The sequence below is a fragment of the Anomaloglossus baeobatrachus genome, chromosome 3 (assembly GCF_048569485.1).
Source record: "Anomaloglossus baeobatrachus isolate aAnoBae1 chromosome 3, aAnoBae1.hap1, whole genome shotgun sequence".
Taxonomy (NCBI): domain Eukaryota; kingdom Metazoa; phylum Chordata; class Amphibia; order Anura; family Aromobatidae; genus Anomaloglossus; species Anomaloglossus baeobatrachus.
This window is the reverse complement of record NC_134355.1, coordinates 688005409-688019447: the sequence shown is the minus strand read 5'-3', so window position 1 is coordinate 688019447 and position 14039 is coordinate 688005409.

The following is a 14039-nucleotide window of genomic DNA, read 5'->3' as shown; positions in this document are numbered from 1 at the left end:
TACTGGTGGTGGCCGGAGCTTATAGGCCCCAAATCTGGTGACAGGTTCCCTTTAAAAGCATGAACAAATCCCAAATGACAACCTCCGCAAAACTGTGATAACCTACTGTAATACAATACCCATATACAGTTAATGCACATAACAATTCAATACATGGAATAAGTATGTGCAGTGCCACACAGCGAGCATAGAGACATACATACAGCTAAATTCAGATTATTCTCTAATAAACCTGGTATGGGCACTGCAGAAGGATTAGTATAGAAGAGAAGACCGTCAGATAGCCCTGAATAATGCTCTGTGCATTAACAGCGCATCTAACAGCGCACCTAACAGCGCATCTAACAGCGCATCTAACAGCGCATGGAGCAGACCCACTTAAGAGGCACTTATAATAACCCACTCTTATAATAGGCCCATAAACAATAATCCACAATAACAATACATAGATTAAATACGCGTTGTGCTACACAGCCAGCACAGTCATACGTATAGCTTCATTACAGGCTATTATAGCTAACATGTCAGGGCATCCATGTGATCCAAATAACGAAAAAGTAATACATAGCATCCTCCTATACCCAGTATGATGATCCACAGAGCCAGGGACTATCAATCCCTATGCAGATATAGATATGGGGCAACGAGTGCAAAAATATGCCAAGAAGAACAGAAATATACATGTGCCGGGCTAAGAGAAGGGGGTGGAGGACTGGGATAAATGCTCTGTGCGGCAAAGCATAAAGCAGGCCTGATGAGCCTGATATAGGTGCTGCAAAAGAGTATTGCAATAAAAGGGAAACCGTCAGCAAGCCGTAAGTAAATGCTCTGTGCAGCGCTCCACGGCGGCTCTCCCTCCAATTATCGCCCTACATTTAAGCAGTAACCAAGAAAGGTGCAAAGGAGAGCTGCTCATTCAGTCCTCTCGGTGCTATAGTGTCCAACCTATAGATCCAAAAACATTCTTTTTTCAAAATCAAATTGTCCCAATTCCCACCCCTTATTGGTGGCTTGATCTGGTCAATCCCCATTCATTTTATCCCCATTTAGCCTTTTTTTGGCTACTGCTTAAACGTAGGGCGATAACAGGCGGGAGAGCCGCCGTGGAGCGGGGCACCATGGGCAGGGTTTGCTTTCAGGGTGCCGACCTCCGTTTGTCAGGTAGGGTCAGTACACTATATATAGAGCTAGAGTGTTATTTGGGATTCCATGGAAAGTTGCTTTACTATGGTCCTATTTTTGACTCTGATTTTTGCTCCATCAGATAATGCCCAATTTGGTCTTACTATGGAGGTCTATAGGCCATGTATGTTGTTGGGTAAAAATTTGGTCTTACTATGGAGGTCTATGGGCCATGTATGTTGTTGGGTGAAAATTTTGTCTTACTATGGAGGTCTATGGGCCATGTATGTTGTTGGGTGAAAATTTGGTCTTACTATGGAGGTCTATGGGCCATGTATGTTGTTGGGTGAAAATTTGGTCTTACTATGGAGGTCTATGTGCCATGTGTGTTGTTGGGTGAAAAACCACCTCTATAAGAATTGTCGCTTTGTCCGTCCTGTCCTGTTTCTTATTTTTTTTTTTTTATGTGGGGGTTGGCATCTCATCTGTGGGTGGGGCTAAATTGATATTGTAAGTTGACATCTATATGTGATATGAATATTCAATTTTGTTCCCGCCGCTTATTGTAACCATTCTGCATCAAGAGTTTTCTATTGTGTATGATATCCTGGATGATGTAAATTTTTGATGAAGGGCGGGGCTTAGTAAATCCCATTTATATGATCAATAGGGGATCGTACGATATTCATACTAAACTCCTGCTTATGTTGCAGTTTGTTCAACACTATCAGCGTTTTTATGATTTTTGATTTTGGCGGTGCCTGTTTTTTGTCATTGGTTTGAGTTGATACTTTCCCTTACACTGCTTAGCATGGTGAATGAGACAATGGCTTAAGGTTACTATTTTGCTGTCTATTGATACCATGGGGGAGTGAGCGTTTTCTTTACTTTCTCTCCCATCATGATTTTGTTTATAGAAAACTGGTGTATTCCAGTATGGCTAGCGATTATGCTAAAAATCAACGCAGTGGAACGCGTATTTGTGTTCCATTTAGCAGTTTGGATAGTGAGAGGCGGTTCTATGGGCGTGATAGGTCTGACGTCATGCTTTCAGGAAGTGTTCTGTGTGTGGAGCGCGTGCGCGTGGGGATGTAGTGATGGATGACGCTGTAAAAGTAGGCGGATCCGGAAGTAACCCAGCGTCCCCAGCCAGCACACTGCTCTGGCTGTCTATTTATGGGGCGGTTTTGGGCCGGTGAGCAGGTATGGCACACCACAGATGACCTGAGGACTGTTGGAAGTGATAAGTGATCATTTGATCGCTGGAGCATGTTAATATGTGCAGTAGTTTGTTCAGTGGCTATAATTAGCCTTGTTCTTGGTACATATCTTGCACAGCCCAGCAAGCGGTGACCATGTTATATGGCTGATTTTGGCCCAATTCAAGCGCACAAGGGTCTTTTGCTCCCCTGATGAATCTGCCCAGAAGAAACACGTCGGGAGTATTTACACCATCCTTTATCTTGTCCCTAAGCGAGTGTGACACCCTGGCCTATCAGGACGTCAGAGGGTATTGTGCAATCTGCCCTTCTGTACAGTACCCATCTCCTCCTTGGTTACGGGTGCCTAACAATCGGTGTTGCCAAGAACTGCTAAGTAAAATCCTAGGAATACTCTGCACCACACCCACCAGACACACTAGTGGTTGGCCTGAGTGGAATAGGGCCGCCCAGTTAGAGGGTTGGTTAAGGGGGGGGTCAGGAGTGTCGGGAGCAGTCAGTTGAGGTGTAGCGTTGGAGGTGAAAGTGTGAGGAGGTTAGGAGCAGGGCTCCTTGAGACTACTAGGTGGCAGACGTTGGTCTGGGCCTGGTAGGAGCTGGAACCCCGGTCACAGGGGATCGTGACAAGGGGCACGGAACTGCCGAGGAGGGCAGCCGGCGGCCTTGTGCCATCTCTGGGCAGAAGCCAGGGCACGGCGGGTTACGAGGACCCTAGGAGAAATGGATGCTGTGTCGCGGGCGGAGGGGTGGGAACGCCGCTCGTCTGGAATCGCTGGCGCTCGAGTCCGGTGCTTCTTCTCCTTGGTGGCTCGAGCATGGGGTCGGACCCGGGGCTCGAGCAGTGCTCCTTGCCCATGAGTGAAAAGGGGAGGTTTTTGGTGGGTATTTGGGATGTCGGTCGTGACGCCACCCACGGGTTGTGGTGATGGTGGGCACCACCGCTGCTGGTGACGGGGGATCCTGGGAGCGATGGTGGAGAGCAGCTGAGGTATTGACCCCTCTGTGTAGGGGCTGTTGGTCCCGGGGCCCCGGTTGGAGAGTAGGGAAGAGGTATAGGTGCAGGCGGGGAGGCAGCATGGGCGTGGGTGCAACGTTGCGGTGCAACGCGGTGCGGTGCTGGATGGCACTGTTGTACTCACTCAGACACAAGGATAGAGTCTCTGGTAAACCAAATGGCTGGATGGATGGTGCCCACAGCCGGCTGCGCTGTTCTCACTCTCCCCGGACGGGTTGATGGTGGCTGTCGTTTTCCTGCACCTGTGTAAGTGTATTTGACTCCTATGGCTTCCCACGGGTAGTCCGCTCCCAGGCGTGTACGTGTCGGGAGAGCCTGTTTGCCCGCAGGCGCTGGCCCTTGGATCTCTGGCCCTTGGCGGTGGCACTTATCTGGATGTGTTGAGCTGTTGCCTTCTGACGGGACTTAGGTGGGAATGAACCCCTGAGGTCCAGACTGCAATCAGATAATTTGACCTTTTCGGCGGCTCCTAGCCTGGTCGGGGTCTGAGTACCCTGCCTTGGTGCTTGACTTCAATCTGCTCCCCGGTTCGGTACTGGCGGGCCACCGCCCGACCCCGGTCCTACGGTTCTGCTGACCTACACCAACTCCTGCAGACGGCCACCACCGTCTGCCGACCTTGCTGAACGTGCCTGGGCTCGAACCCAGACACCAACAGTCTTTTACTCCTCTCACTTTCACTGCCTAACACAATCCACTGTCTTTTCCCGCCTCCAGGCCTGTGAACTCCCCGGTGGGTGGGGTCAACCACCTGGCTGCACCCCACCTGGTGTGGACATCAAGCCTGGAGGGGGGCAACAAGGATTTGATTGACCCAGGGGAGGGGGTGTGTGTGTGATGTTAGTGTACTGTGACCCCTGGGGGTCCAGGGCGTCACAGCTGCACGGAAAGGAAATTGTGCAACACCCTGTGACGACCTGATAGGCCAGGCTGTCACATCTACACTACAGGGATCCAAAAAGAGTAAAGACACAGTGCTAGGGAAAGGTCACAGATCAACAGGCAACACCAGCAAAGCGGGACCCAAAACGTGCTTCCCTCAGCGGCAGCGGTACTCAGAACTTTGGTTTACTAAGTTGTAAGTGTCAACGTTATTAGGAAAAAACTGTGGAGGAAGAAAGCGCAAAATAGGGTCTTATCTGGTGGACAAGAGATTAAAATGTAAAGAGACAGGTACTCACCTGTTTCAGTTGTGACAGGCACAACTCCTCTGCGAGCATTTAGGCAGAAAGTGCATATGGTGGTCAGCTGCAGCCCCGATGGGAAGGTAGATCACAAGATGTATGAGAAAAACGGGTTTGATGCTGCGCTAAAAACCACAACTCCAGGGGATTTGATGAAATCCTTTTCTTTATTTGCACGGGTCAACGCGTTTCGAAGGCACAGCCGCCTTCTTCATCAGGACAATACAAAGCAAAAAAGAACAGCATAACACATGTTGCTGCACACAGTGAGATATATAGTAATGAACAAGCAACAGGAATGACGTCAGAAGACCAGTGACTAATCGCCACGTGGAGTTCTCAGAGTAGAGAAAAAAAAGGGCGGGTGTAACTGTGAGATGAGAAAAAGGAAAAAAAAAAAAAAAAGGGAAAAAAAAAAAAAGAGAGGGTGTAACCAGTATTGGTCTCAAAGGTGCTGGAAAAATACATTGATAACATTAAATTAATGAAAATAAATTGTGAAAAATATATATATGCACATGTATGTATATCTGCAAAAAAATACACATGCATAAAAAGCTGCAAAGATATGAATTTATATAAATAAAAATGAATTAATAAGAAATATATGAAAAGTGTACAGTGAACACATGAAGGTATCTGATATATCCATATTCTTCTTCAAAAAGAAGTGATAACTGTTAGATAAAAATATTGTTTAAGGGGTTTAATTTATTAGATTCATTAAAGCGACCGATAAGGTATATTTGGTGCAGGACTATTGTGGTTGAACAAGTGTGGAGAACCCTTATCTAGATCGAGGTGAAGAAAGTTCAAACAAGACCGTGGGAAAAAAAGATACTGAGCATGCGTGAGCTAACCCAGCTCATTATCACAGGGACCCGCTCGCAAGGGTAATGTGCGGACAGAGCGTGGGAAAAAGGAAAAAACACATGTGTAAAAGGAAAAAATAAACGCAGCAAAGGGAAGGATTAAGAAATATGCCTGCGAAGGCTAAAGATAGGGAAAAAGGGGGGGGAGGAGGAAGAGAAGGTCCTACATTGAATCAACTGTAGGAAACCAGTTGAGATGTGTTCATAAAATGGTAGGACATGTCCTGCAGAAATGTGGCCGACAATAGTAAAATGAGCACGGGGAGCTATGAAGGTGGCAATGCAAACCTCAAATTTAGAATAATGACATATATGTCTACATAAAAATATATCATATAAAAATATAAATATATATAAATATATCATATAAAATGATTTCATCCTTAAAGAAAACACACTAAAATGTGGAATAAAAGGGGGGGCAAAAATATGGAAACAACTTACATAAAAACTATATATATATCCATGTGTACATAAATATCGTGTATCCGCATGTGCTCCTATATGCTAATTTCGGCATATAGTAGTGAAAAATGATAAAAATATTATTATTATTATAAAATTCGGGCGATGAGAAATATATATATATGGATAATGAAACATGTAAAACATGAATACATATATATACATATATAAACATACAAGAACGCATAAATGTATAAAAATATAAAAATATAAAAATTGATGTTAGGTTAAATTAATAACGAAAATTAATAAAAGAGGTCCGTAAGTTCATTGAGGCCATGGGGTTTCAAAGTATCAAGTTTATGAATCCAGAATGTTTCTTTTTTACTAAGTAGTTCCATTCTGTTGGGTGTATCCGGTGGAATTTGTTCAATGGGGGTGATCTTAAAGCACATTGCTTTATTATGAAACACGGCACAATGCCTTGACAGGCCATGCAACATGAACCCTATCTTGACATTATGCCTGTGAGAATTCAACCTACAGTGTAAGGGCTGGCAAGTCCTCCCCACATATTGTTTGCCGCAAATACAATCTATCACATAGATAACATAGTTGGACTGGCAGGATAAATGGTCCTTAATGGGAAAATTCTCAGTTCCTTTAAACGAACTGAAGGATGACCTGTTGTGACAGATGCTTCTGCAGCATAGGCAGTTCTTTGTATTACATCTGAAGGATCCCGAAGGGGAAATAACAATTTCCTCATTCTGTACTTTTTTCAGTCTACTTGGAGCAATGATGTTTTTTATAGTCGGGGCTCTCCTAAAAGTAATACCAGGATGGATTGGCAGAACTTTTTTGAGGATGGGGTCATTCAGAAGTACCGCCCAGTGATTACAGAGAATCTTTTTGATATTGAGGTTGTCGCTGCTAAAGGTGGTGATAAAGTTAAAAGCGAAAAAACTCGCTGGCTGATCTCTGGAATCTGGCATTTTATCCAATTGCAGGGATTTTTTGGAAGCGAGTAGATCATTCTGTTCAAGCAATTTGGTGGTATTATAAGCTTTATTCAGTAAATAGTTGGGATATTTCTTTTCAAGAAAGCGGTTTCTCAAGATATCTACTTGGGCTTTAAACTCTAACCCAGAGGTGCAATTTCTCCTTATCCTCTTATATTGGTTTACGGGTATATTCTGCAGCCATTTATTATAATGTTCACTGCTGTAATCAATATAACTGTTGGCATCAACCTGCTTGAAAAAAGTTTTTGTACATATTTTCTTGTCCTGATGGTAGATGGTCAGATCCAAGAAATTAATCATGTTCTCATCAATAGTAGGTGCAAACTCTAAACCCCATACGTTATTTTTCAAGGAGCTCAGAAATAGGTCAATATCACCGAGCTCCTTATCCCATATAAGGAACAAGTCGTCTATAAATCTTTTATAGACGACTATGCCTATAACGAAGTCACCATCCTGTATATGTAGAATTTCAAACAGTCCCATGAAGAGGTTTGCATAAGAGCAAGCTGCTTTGGACCCCATCGCCGTACCAAGCCGCTGATGGTATAGCTGCTCAGAGAAGGTAAAATAATTATTTTTCAATATAAAATCCATAGCCTCTATAAGGAAATCTTTCTGTAAGGCAGGGAACCTATCATCATCTTTGAGAAAATATGCAAAGCTAAAAAGCCCCAAATCATGGGCTATATTAGAATATAAAGAGGCCACATCTACAGTGACAAATAAGTAAGAGCACTTCCAGGGTATGTCCCTAATGATGTCTATGAGATGTGAGGAATCCCTAAGGTGGCTACTAAGCTTCAGAACTTGCGGTTGCATTAGCTGATCGACGTATGCCGCTAAATTTGCTGTTAACGTTAACGTTATTGGACTGAATGAGTAGGCAGTGACCCTTACCCCCCCAACGGCACTCTCCCGCCATCATCACCGAGTCCCGGGGCATCCCCCCTACCCGCAGAGGGGTTAAACACCTGGCTGCCCACTCCATCGCCACTGGGTACTGCCATCGGCAGCAGTGGTAATCCACCTTACCACACATCGTGGGTGGCATCACAAACTATAGACATTTTCCCCTGTACATACCCCCTTTTCATTCGAGTGTCCATGTGCCACCCCCACGCCTGTAGCAGCGAAGCTGCTTGGATCCAGACCCGCTGTGTGGCTCGAGGGATCCTCCGGACCCGGGGGTCACGCGGACCAACCAAATGAAAAGAGGGACGTATTTGTATGGGCTTGGCCGTATTCAGTTCGTGACGCCACCCACGGTGTGTGGTGAAAGGTGGCACCACCACTGCTGTTGTGGGACACCCCGGGGGAGATGTAATGGCAGCTGGATGTTAACCCCTCCGTGGGTAGGGATGGTTGCCCAGGGGCCCAGTGGCTCTGTGCAGGGGATGGCGATGGCAGGGGCCTGCGCGCCTGGACGTATCAGGGGATGTTTGGTTACTCACAGTTGAATAAATCACACGAGTCTTTTGGTAAACCAAGGTGCTGATGGCCGGCCACCGCAGCCGGTTGTACTCTGGTCCGCCACCTGGGCTGGTGGTCGCCGTCTTTTCCCTCTGCGCTGTTTTGCTTGTGTTGGACTTCCCGGTATGGAAAACGGGAGTCCGCTCCCAGCTTGTTGTGTACCTGAGGAGCCGTGCCCGCTGACGCTGACCCGTGGGATCTATCGGGCCCTGGTGGTTGCCCTATCCCTCTCTGTGGGTGGTTGTCTGCTTTTGGGACTTTGGTTGGGACAGGACCTAAAATCTTGCCCTCAATTGGTTAATTAGCTAGGCCGCTGGTTCCGGTCCTGACTTCAGGGTCCAAGTACCTCCTCTGTGCACGGTTTTCAGGTCGGTTCTCCGGTGTCGGTACCAGCGGGCTCCAACCCTGTCCCGGTCCACATCGGATCTCCGACTGCCATCTTCCCATCGCCTGCCCACGGAGACCACCGCCTGCCACCTAGCCAAGGTACTAGGTCTCCGATCCTGGCGCCTGTCAACTTGAGCTTCAACTCCGCTGGAGTTACACCTAGCCCCGGCCTCCACTCCTCTCAACTTGAACTCTAGACTTAATCTAATCTGATCTGGTCTTATCTGCCTGTTTTCCCACCCCAGGCTGTCTAGACCCCTAGGTGGGTGTTTCCTAACCACCTGGTTCCGCCCACTGGTGTGCCTGTCTTGCTCTGAGGGGGGTGGCTAGGGTTTCAGGTCGGCTGTATGTAACCCTGTGAGGGATGGTGTTATGCGGGGGCCTCTTGTGTGACTATCTGGTTTTGCCAGGGCGCTACATCCGCGTGACCCCCGGGTCCGGAGACTCCTCGAGCCACCGCGGATCTGGATCCGAGCAGCTGCTGACACGGGGGCGGTACATGTGATTCTATGAATGTGGGAAATCCTGCCGGGATCACAGCTACACACATGGGTGAGAGCGTTCCTTTACTATATTATGGGGTGAGTGATGGATAGGTATCATTTCTGTGATGACAGCTCTCCTCAGAGTGTTCTTAATAAGTACTGGCCCGTATCTAGTTTTACATTCACCTGATGGGCGGTTCCCGTAGGTTTATGAAACTTCATGTGTCTTTATTGTTAATCTGATGCAAATTGGGTTTTGCACCTGGAATTGGACAACTGTTATCGGGTCTAGTACATACATTTAGGGTCAGTCCCCTTTTATTGTGCCACAGCATACACTTGGACCCATTTGAGCTTGGCGGTCCATTTGTAATGCTTTAGGTTCATTTAGTGTGTTTTTTTTAGAAAATGGACCTAGGTCATTTTTTAATGAATTTATTAAAAGTTATATTTTAAGACTTGTTTCTGTATTATACACCTATTTTCTATTCTGATTTAAAATTTATTTCCCTAATATAGTCATATGAAAAAGTTTGAGCACCCCTATTAATGTTAACATTTTTTCTTTATAACAATTTGGGTTTTTGCAGCAGCTATTTCAGTTTCATATATCTAATAACTGATGGACTGAGTAATATTTCTGGATTGAAATGAGGTTTATTGCACTAACAGAAAATGTGCAATCCGCATTTAAACAAAATTCGACCGGTGCAAAAGTATGGGCACCCTTATCAATTTCTTGATTTGAACACTCCTAACTACTTTTTACTGACTTACTAAAGCAGTAAATTGGTTTTGTAACCTCATTGAGCTTTGACCTTCATAGGCAGGTGTATCCAATCATGAGAAAAGGTATTTAAGGTGGCCACTTGCAAGTTGTTCTCCTATTTGAATCTCCTATGAAGAGTGGCATCATGGGCTCCTCAAAACAACTTTCAAATGATCTGAAAGCAAAGATTATTCAACATAGTTGTTCAGGGGAAGGTACAAAAAAAGAATAAAAGAGATTTAAACTGTCAGTTTCCACTGTGAGGAACATAGTAAGGAAATGGAAGAACACAGGTACAGTTCTTGTTAAGCCCAGAAGTGGCAGGCCAAGAAAAATATCAGAAGGGCAGAGAAGAAGAATGGTGAGAACAGTCAAGGAGAATCCACAGACCACCTCCAAAGACCTGCAGCTTCATCTTGCTGCAGATGGTGTCACTGTGCATCGGTCAACAATACAGCGCACGTTGCACAAGGAGAAGCTGTATGGGAGAGTGATGCGAAAGAAGACGATTCTGCAAGCACGCCACAAACAGAGTCGCCTGAGGTATGCAAAAGCACATTTGGACAAGCCAGTTACATTTTGGAAGAAGGTCCTGTGGACTGATGAAACAAAGATTGAGTTGTTTGGTCATACAAAAAGGCGTTATCCATGGAGATAAAAAAACACGGCATTCCAAGAAAAGCACTTGCTACCCACAGCAATATTTGGTGGAGGTTCCATCATGCTTTGGGGCTGTGTGGCCAATGCCGGCATCGGGAATCTTGTTAAAGTTGAGGGTCGCATGGATTCAACTCAGTATCAGCAGATTCTTGACAATAATGTGCAAGAATCAGTGACGAAGTTGAAGTTACGCAGGGGATGGATATTTCAGCAAGACAATGATCCAAAACACCGCTCCAAATCTACTCAGGCATTCATGCAGAGGAACAATTACAATGTTCTGGAATGGCCATCCCAGTCCCCAGACCTGAATATCATTGAACATCTCTGGGATGATGTGAAGCGGGCGGTCCATGCTCGGCGACCATCAAACTTAACTGAACTGGAATTGTTTTGTAAACAGAAATGGTCAAATATACCTTCATCCAGGATCCAGGAACTCATTAAAAGCTACAGGAAGCGACTAGAGGCTGTTATTTTTGCAAAAGGAGGATCTACAAAATATTAATGTCACTTTTATGTTGAGGTGCCCATACTTTTGCACTGGTCAAATTTTGTTTAAATGCGGATTGCACATTTTCTGTTAGTACAATAAACCTCATTTCAATCCAGAAATATTACTCAGTCCATCAGTTATTAGATATATGAAACTGAAATAGCAAAAACCCAAATTGTTATAAAGAAAAAAGGTTAACATTAATAGGGGTGCCCAAACTTTTTCATATAACTGTAATCCAAACCTAAGAAGTAACATCACTTTTGTTTTTCTTGTAGTGAGGATTTCAAAACCTCATTAAAGAGAACTTGGCAAAAAAACCTTTTATAAATGACAAGCAATTCCAATAAAACCTATGGGAAGAATCATTGAAATGGTTTTGATGGGGAGTTTTAACACTAGAAGTCACAAAAATTTCGAGCTCCGCCCTGAAGTCCTGAAAGAGGGTCAAATGACCCTTAGTCTAAACTGAATAGAACTAACTAGATACTAAATGGCTAAACTCAATGGAAAACAACAACCTCCTGTGGTGCGACAGTAATGGCCTTAATTACAGAACATAAGACAGTGATTATAGGATGTTAGCTAAAATCCTTCAGGTCATTTGACCCGTCTCTGGGTTCCAAAGGTAGAAATGTTAAATGACTCCTCTCTGGGACTTCTAGTGTTGAGCAATGTCATGAACATCCGGGTGTGGGGGAGTCACGGAGACCTTCCACCGCTGTTCATCAATTTGCCACAAAAAAGTCCTCTGGTGCCCCCTTATCATCAGGACAATTAAGCAATTGACTGACGATTCACTACAAGGCTGTGGCTGTTTCCAGTACTAAACTGATTATTGAGATGCTCACATTGAGGGTAATGCATATATATCACTGGTTCCAGCTCATGGAATATATATGTACCGCCCCAGTGTTAATTGGGCTGCTCGGATCCGGGATCGTGGCTTGAGGGGGTCATCCGGACCCGGCTTGGCGGACACTTTGATCTGTAAAAAGGGGTTATTTACACGGGAGAAGTTCGTGATGCCACCTGTGGGTTGCAGTAATGGGAGTACCGCCGCTGCTGGAGAGAGGACCAGGGCAGATGTGGTTAAGCAACCTGATGTTAGTCCCTCCATAGGTAGAGAAGGCCTCGGGCTCTGGGGTGATTGGTGGATTTGGGAGGGCAGGAGGCAGGGATCAGGGTACTCACTGTGGTAGTCGTGGTGTTGGATGAGGTTTATAAAGTAGACACACACACACACTGCTGTAAACCAAAGTCTCTATGTACCACTGCTACTGTGGGGAGCCTGTCCGCTCCCTCCGGTGTCACTTGGTAATCCGGAGCCTGCCTCCGTGCACAATTAAGTTGTCTGTTTGTGGCTCCTTGGCTTGAAGCTGTTAGGGCCCCGCTCACTATGTGTAGTGTAGCTGTGCTCTTGATGCCTGGCACTCGGGGTTTCAGTGGGTTGCATTATCTGAAAAACCCTATCCCCCGCGTTGTGCTGATGCCTTCAATCTCTGAGCTCTTAGGGAAGTTCGTGAAGATACTCTCCCTCTCAGGTTAATTATCAGGACGTTGAATTGGTTCCTGACCTAGGGTCCTGTACCCCATCGTGCTCAGTACCGGTCCATTTATTGGGCTTTCAGGTGCCGACAGTCCTCCAAGACTATGTTTGTCTCACCCTTCTCCAATGTCACTGCTATCGGTCCCCAACTTCTCTGTTCCCGCACCATCGTCTGCGACCCAACCTTGGTCTCGCTCTCCTGGAGCTACTACTCCCAGCTCCTCACGCTTTGAGGGCTTTCACCTCACTCTCTTGGTCCCCTCCCACCAGTCTGCCTGACCCCTAGGTGGGTGGCCCTATTCCAGCTTGACCATCCCACTGGTGTGTCTGACAGGTCATGATGTGAGGTGTGGTTGGGATTTGTGGTTCTGATGGAGGTGACACCGATTGTTGGGAACCTGGAACTATGGGGCGGAAGGTCCTGCACCATAGGGAAAGGCAGCAGTTCCCTGTAGCACCCTAATATAGTCAGGGGCACTACATATATATATATATATATATATATATATATACACACACACGTTTGGACCGTCACTGCCAAGGTCCACAACAACCCGAGCAAAATACTTGCTGCCACCACTAATTGTTTATAGGTAGACAGGACTCACGTTACAGGTAACATTGGGATTCTTCAGATTTTCAGGTTACAGAGCAAGAGGTACAAAACTATTAAATTTTATTTATTTAATCCAAAAGAAGTTTTATCAAAATGTACAAGATTTTACAAAAGGGAATAAAACAATACAATATATACAATTACATATAATAAAAAGTATAAAAAAAGAAACTTGCTAAGACTCTTGCCACGGGTATGACTTCCAGGCCTTAGGGAGAGAGGGGCTTCTTATAGTACAAACGTACAGAACCACAGCTTATCTGTGCCCTCCACCAATTGAACCACCCAAAAGGTGGCAGATATTCTTTATTACCTCAGGTCACAAGCCCCTTGATGACCTTATATGGGGAGGTCTGTCGGACTTTAAAAAAAATTATGGATTCCAGTTTTACGCATATCTTTGACCCCAGGGTTCACATGCAAAGGACATTAGCGTCATGTTTCAAATCATGAATTTACCTATTCAAAGATGGAAAACATGACATAACTGGCCTCATCTAACTGGCTAATATCCATTTTTTGGGATTCCAGCCATCGTGCAGGAAAGCAAAATGGTGTCTTGCATTCTCCGTTTCAATAGGAGTTCAAAAATATAATTTTCATATCTCTCATATTACAACTGTACATACAATCTTAGTTCAATTAAGCAGAAGATAGAGTCTTTACATTTGCTGTATAAAAGGAGTACCAACACAAGCAGAGTTTAGAAATATATTAAATATTTATTATAATTAAAGTACTGTAGGGTACAAAAGTTTAGT